Source organism: Mandrillus leucophaeus, unplaced genomic scaffold, assembly GCF_000951045.1.
Source record: "Mandrillus leucophaeus isolate KB7577 unplaced genomic scaffold, Mleu.le_1.0 Scaffold547, whole genome shotgun sequence".
NCBI lineage: Eukaryota > Metazoa > Chordata > Mammalia > Primates > Cercopithecidae > Mandrillus > Mandrillus leucophaeus.
The window spans coordinates 275,714-282,833 of NW_012105886.1; the positions used below are offsets into that span (position 1 = coordinate 275,714).

General features: G+C 43.5%; 1 pseudogene across 1 annotated transcript; it reads left to right on the plus strand.

The window, feature by feature from the left end:
• The first annotated feature begins 343 nt into the window (after positions 1-343).
• On the plus strand, positions 344-1,737 carry LOC105552198 (annotated as a pseudogene). The gene has a single exon (XR_001007959.1). The product of XR_001007959.1 is annotated as a sodium/potassium-transporting ATPase subunit beta-3 pseudogene (transcript).
• Positions 1,738-7,120: the final 5,383 nt, after the last annotated feature.

Below are 7,120 nucleotides of genomic sequence, written 5' to 3' on the forward strand. Positions count from 1 at the left end.
CCCGTAGATAGCTTCAGGATGGGGCTGGTCACCAGAAAGTCCAGGTGATTAGAGGATTAGATGGTTGGAACTTAAGCCCACCCACCAACATCTGGAAGGGCTGAGGGTGCAAGAAATTTAGCTCTATTAAAAATGTAAACACGGTAGTCGGCTCGAGTACTAATAACGAGGAGGTGTTCCCGGGCGTCCCACCCTCCTCTGCAGTCTCCGGGCTGCGCCGCCGGAGCCCGGACGCGCCCCCGCTGCCCTCGCCGCCTCCATCCCCGCTGCCCTCGCCGCCTCCAACCCCCCTGCCCTCGCCGCCTCCATCCCCGCTGCCCTCGCCGCCTACAACCCAGCTGCCCTCGCCGCCTGCAACCCCGCGGCCTCCGCTCCCCTCGCCGTCCGCGCGCACACCGTGACGAAGAACGAGAAGTCCCTCAACCAGAGCCTCGCCCAGTGGAAGCTCTTCATATGCAACCTGACCACCGGTGAGTTCCTGGGGCGCACCGCCAACAGTTGGGGTTTGATCTTGCTCTTCTACCTAGTTTTTTATGAGTTCCTGGCTGCACTCTTCTCATTCACGATGTGGGTTAGGCTTCAGACTCTAAACCAAATACCGTGTTCCAAAATACCGTGACCAGATTCCTAGCCCAGGACTTACGGTTTTTCCAAAACCAGTGACTGCATTGGAATATACATTCAGTAGGTCTGATCCAACTTCGTATGCAGGGTACATTGAAGACCTTAAGAAGTTTCTAAAACCATATACTTTAGAAGAACAGAAGAACCTCACAATCTGTCCTGATGGAGCACTTTCCGAACAGAAGGGTCCAGTTTATGTTGCATGTCAGTTTCCTATTTCGTTACTTCAAGCATGCAGTGGTATGAATGATCCTGATTTTGGCTATTCTCAAGGAAACCCTTGTATTCTTGTGAAAATGAACAGAATAATTGGATTAAAGCCTGAAGGAGTGCCAAGGATAAAGTGTGTTTCAAAGAACGAAAATATACCAAATGTAGCATTTTATCCTCATAATGGAATTATAGACTTAAAATATTTCCCATATTATGGTAAAAAAACTTCATGTGGGGTATCTACAGCCATTGGTTACTGTTCAGGTCAGCTTTGCTCCTAACAATACTGGGAAAGAAGTAACAGTTGAGGGCAAGATTGATGGATGAGCCAACCTAAAAAGTCAGGATGATGGTGACAAGTTTTTGGGATGAGCTATGTTCAAAATCACAGCAAGTGCATAGTATAAGTAGGATATCTCCACAGAGTAAATGTTGTGTTGTCTGTCTTCATTTTGTATCAGCTGGACCTTCCTTTCTAGAATTATGAGACTACCTTGGAGAAAGATGTGTGGTACATGACTCTGGGTTACATCATAACGTGCTTCCAGATCGTAGTGTTCAATGTCCTCTGAAGTAACTGCCTGTTGCCTCTGCTGCCCTTTGAACCAGTGTACAGTCGCCAGATAGGGACCGGTGAACACCTGATTCCAAACATGTAGGATGGAGGTCTTGTCCTTTTTTTATGTGGTTTAATTGTTAAGTGTCTAAAGCTTAATATGCTGTGCTATGTAAATATTTTATGGATATAACACTGTCATATTTTGATGTCAACAGAGTTTTAGAGATAAAATGGTATCCGGCCAACATCAAGTGACTTTATAGCTGCAAGAAATGTGGTATGTGGAGAAGTTCTGTATGTGAGGAAGGAAAAAAAGAAAATTAAAGTGCATTTGAAAAATATTTTTTAAAAATTTAAACACTAAGATTTGATGAATTTCCTTTCTGCTGAACACCAGAAGGTGCTGGGAGGGTGGCACACCCAGAGGTCATGGCAGCACCACAACCCTCCCTCTCTACTTTGCCATATCCATCTCTTCATTTGGTTGTTCATCTGTATCTTTTTATGATTTTTTTTTTTTTTTTTGAGACAATCTCACTCTGTCGCCCAGGCTGGTTTGCAGAGGCATAATCATGGCTCCCTGCAACCTCTGCCTCCCAAGTAGCTGGGATTACAGGCATATACCACCAGGCCCGTCTAATTTTTGTATTTTTTAGTACAGATGGGGTTTTACCATGATGGCTAGGCTGTTCTTGAACTCTTGACCTCATGTAATCCACCTGCCTTGGCCTCCCAAAGTGCTGGGATTACAGACATATACCACCAGACCCGTCTAATTTTTGTATTTTTTAGTACAGACGGGGTTTTACCATGATGGCTAGGCTGTTCTTGAACTCCTGACCTCATGTAATCCACCTGCCTTGGCCTCCCAAAGTGCTGGGATTACAGGCCTGAGCCACCGTGACCGGACAAGACCCTGCTTTTTTTTTTTGAGTCTTACTCTGTTGTCCTGGCTGGAGTGCAGTGGCGCGATCGCAGCTCACTGCAACCTCTGCCTCGTAGGTTCAAGCGATTCTCCTGCCTCAGCCTCATGAGTAGCTGGGATTACAGGTGCCTGCCACCACGCCCAGCTAATTTTTGTATTTTTAGTAGAGATGAGGTTTCACTGCGTTGGCCAGCTACTTGGGAGGCTGAGATGGGAGAATCACTTGAACCTGGGATGTGGGGGTTGCAGTGAGCCAAGATCATGCCACTGCACTCCAGCCTAGGCAACAGAGCAAGACAGCAAGACTCTTTTTTTTTTTTTTTTTTTTTTTGAGATGAAGTTTCACTCTTGTTGCCCAGGCTGGAGTGCAATGGTGCGATCTCGGCTCGCTGCAACCTCTACCTTCCTGGTTCAAGCCTTCCAAAGTGCTGGGATTACAGGAGTGAGCCACCGCGCCCATTTCATGGCAGGCGTACAAAAACTTTTGTATTTTTAGTAGCCACCACGTTGGCCAGGCTGGTCTCGAACTCCTGGCCTCAAGTAATCCTCCTGCCTTGGCCTCCCAAAGTGCTAGAATTAGGCAGGAGAATAGGACCTGGAGGCAGGGAACCTAAGGACTTCCGAAAACTAAATCAAATGGAAACATCTCAGCTATGACAGGAAATATCCTTTTCATTTACCTAGGCTGTACAGTGAGTAAATGATTTTGTAACTTTACTTCATCCTCTTCATTTACATAGGGTGTACGTCGAGTAATTAATGGAAACCTCTGGAGGGTATTTAAACCCCAGAAAATTCTGTAACGGGGCTCTTGATCCCCTATGCTCAGGCCTACTTTCAACCTCTGGAGTGTACTTTTGTTTTCGAGAAATCTCTGCTTTTGTTGCTTCATTCTGTCCTTGCTTTGTTTGTGCATTTTGTCCAATTCTTTGTTCAAGATGCCAAGAACCTGGACACCCTCAACCGGTAACAGGATTACAGGCCTGAGCCACCACGCCCGGCCTATGATATCTTTTATAATAGACTGGCAATGTGTTTGCCTGAGTTCTGTGAGCTGTCCTAGCAAAGTAGTCAAACCCAAGGAGAGGTTGCAGGAACCCTGCTTTCTAGCCAGTCAGAAGTACCAGTGGCCTAAGGATCGTGTCAGAGTTTTCATTCACTCATTCATTCATTTACTTATCATTCTTGTAAGTACATAGTAGGTGTATGCATTTCTGGAGTACATGAGATATTTTGGTACAGGCATGCAATGTGTGGCATCAGAATTGAACTGAATTATGGGACACCCCGATGGAGAACCCACTGAAGCATTGCTTAGTGGGATAAAAATCCCCACACATTTTGGTGGCCAAGGGTCTCAGAAGTCTTCTCTGTTGTTTGTGAGATTAAAGGCCAAAAAAAAAAAGGTTTTTCTTTTTCGTAGAAATGTGGTCTCCACCTGTTGTCCAGGCTGGTCTTGAATTCCTGGCCTCAAGCAATCCTCCCACCTCACATCACTGCACCCAGCCTGGTTTTTCTTTTTACACGTGACAACTGAGTGTAATATGTGATGCTGGACTGAATTCTGGACCAAGGTTTTAAAAAACTTATTATTTTGCTACAGGGGACATTAGTGAGATAACTGATGAAATTTAAATAAGGTATACCAATTATAGTACTGTATCAGTGTTAATTTCATGATTTTCATAACTGTATTGTGATTATGTAAGAGAATATCATTGTTTTTGCAAAGTTATTTAGTGGTAAAGTGGCATCGTGTCTGCAGTTTACTCAAATGTATAAACAGAGGGGCCAGGTTGGGTAGCCCATGCCTGTAATCCCAGCACTTTGGGAGGCCAAGGCAGCTGGACACTTGAGGTCAGAAGTATAAGACCAGCCTGACCAACATGATGAAACCTAATCTGTACTAAAAATACAAAAATTAGCTGGGTGCAGTGGTGCATGCCTGTAATCCCAGCTACTTGGGAGGCTGAAGCACAAGAATTATTTGAATCCCAGAGGCCAAAGTTGCAGTGAGCTGAGATTCCAGCTGAGGTGCGCAGACTGCTTGAACCCAGGAGGTTAAAGTTGCAGTAAGCGATGATCATGCCACTGCACTCCAGCCTGGGTGACAGAGCGAGACCCCATCTGTAAAAATAAATAAATAAATAAATTGGTATGATCACTCTGGAAAGCTGTTAGTATACTCAATTGAACACACACATACCCTAAGACCCAGCAATTTTACTACTAAATATGTGTCCTGCAGAAAAGACAGATGCACCAAAAGACATACACAGGAATATTATTCACATCAGCTCCAAACTGGATACAACCCCAAAATAGAATAGATAAGTAAAATGTGGCATATTTATACAACTGAACACTATGGGCAATAAAAATGAATGAACTGCAACTATATACAACCACGCGGATGAATTTCTCAAACGTAATGTTGAGCAAGACACAAAAGAACACACGCAGTATGAGTCCATTTACACATAGTTCAAAAACAGGCAAAATTCATTCTTAAAACATTTTTACCGCCGGGCGCGGTGGCTCAAGCCTGTAATCCCAGCACTTTGGGAGGCTGAGGTGGGCGGATCACAAGGTCAGGAGTTGGAGACCACGGTGAAACCCCGTCTCTACTAAACATACAAAAAATTAACCAGGCGCTGTGGCGGGCACCTGTAGTCCCAGCTAGTCCGGACGCTGAGGCAGGAGAATGGCGTGAACCCGGGAGACAGAGCTTGCAGTGAGCCGAGATCGCGCCACTGCACTCCAGCCTGGGGGACAGAGCGAGACTCCGTCTCAAAAAAAAAAACACAAAACATTTTTACTTTTTGATTGAATTATAACCAGAGAAAATGTACAAATCTTAAATGTATAGCATTATAGCATTTTGACATATGGAAAACATTCATAATGTTAAATACCTAGATTCAGATATGGACTATTTCATCCCCCAGTAGCTGTGTCCCCCTCCCAGATGATAACTCCAAACTTCAACTACTATTCTGATCTATTTGTACCTTGAATTAGATTTTCCATAGACTACTCTTTTTTTCCTTCTTTTTTTTAAAGACAGAGTCTGAACTCTATCATCCATTAAATAATAATGAGCATTGCCCCTTCCCGCTAACCCCTAGCAATCAGTTTCACTTTTTGTCTTTATGATTTTGTATTATTTATTTAGAAACAAGGTCTCGCTTCGTTGCCCAGGCTGGAGTGCAATGGCATGAACACAGCTTACTGCAGCCTCTAGTTCCTCGGTTCAAGTGAGTCTCCTGCCACAGCCTCCCGAGTAGCTGAGACTACAGACACATGCCACCATGACCAGCTAATTGTTTTAAATTTATGTTTTATAGGGATGGGGTCTCACTCTGTTGCCCCGGGTGGCCTCAAACTCCTGAGCTCAAGCAATCCTCCCACCTCAGCCTCCCAGTGTTGAGATTACAGGCATAAACCACCATGCCTGATTTTTTTAAAAAAAATCTTTTGTAGATATGGGTCTCCCTGTGTTGCCCAGGCTGGCCTTGAAATCCTGGGCTCAAGTAATCATCCTGCTTTGGCCTGATTACTATTTCTACTATTTCTTGACCTGACTGTTGTTTCCATAGATGTAGTCACCTTTTTATTATTTATTGATCTCTATATTTAGGATTTGTATACTTTTCTGTATATATGTTACACTCCAATAAATTTTTTCTCAAAAAAATCTAAAGATTTTATTACCTATTCCTCCTCAACTCAGTACAGTGACTGTAGAATTTTACCTAGGTATGTTCTAAGCATTAGCTTCTGTCATTTCTGTGACTACAGGCATATTTAATGATTTTATGATTATTATCATTTTATGAGTCTGCCTATTTAAACTAAAGACATATTAAAATAGGAAGGGGGATAACATTTGAAAAATTAGTATATTATAAAAGTCATTGTTTGTGAGGAGAGGTGATGAATACATGAATTGTTTTTTCTCTCTCAGCTTCTAGTTACTAAAGAACAATCTGAGATCTGAGAGACATTCTGAAGAGGTGGGGAAAGGGGCTTACCAATGAGCAATAAGAGCAACTTGTTTGGACACAGTGTCTACCTGGACACCATTTCCCAGTCAGTCCCATTTAGATTAAAATATGTCTCTGTCTGGGTGCAGTAGCTCATGCCTGTAATCCCAGCACTTTGGGCCAGGTGGGTGGATCACCTGAGGTCAGGAGTTCGAGATTAACCTGGCCAACATAGTGAAACCCCATCTCTACTAAACATACAAAAATTACTTGGGCATGGTGGTGTGCAACTGTAGTCCCAGCTATTTGGGTGGCTGAGGCAGGAGCATCACTTGAACCCTGGGGGATGGAGGTTGCAGTGAGCCAAGATGGCGCCACTGCACTCCAGCCTGGGTAACAGAGTAAGACTCCATCTCTAAATAAAATAAATAAATAAATAAATAAATAAAAGTATAGCTCCAAGTCTTGTCTTCAATGTTAAAGTCTGACACTAACATCCCAAGGCAGAATCTTGTTATTTTCAGTGGTATTCGTTGTCATGAATTCATTAGTTTAATGCTGGGACTATATATAATTCTTTTTTTATTTTTTATTTTGCAGAGCATAGTAGAGGTGTGAGACTATGTATAATTATATAATTATTTTGGCTGTTTTCTGAGAAAACTTACAGAGGAATGGATACCAATAATTTCTTTTTTTTAGACGGAGTCTCAATCTGTCACCCAGGCTGGAGTGCAGTGGTGTGATCTCGGCTCACTGCAACCTCTGCCTCCTGGGTTCAAGCGATTCTCCTGCCTCAGCCTCCTGAGTAGC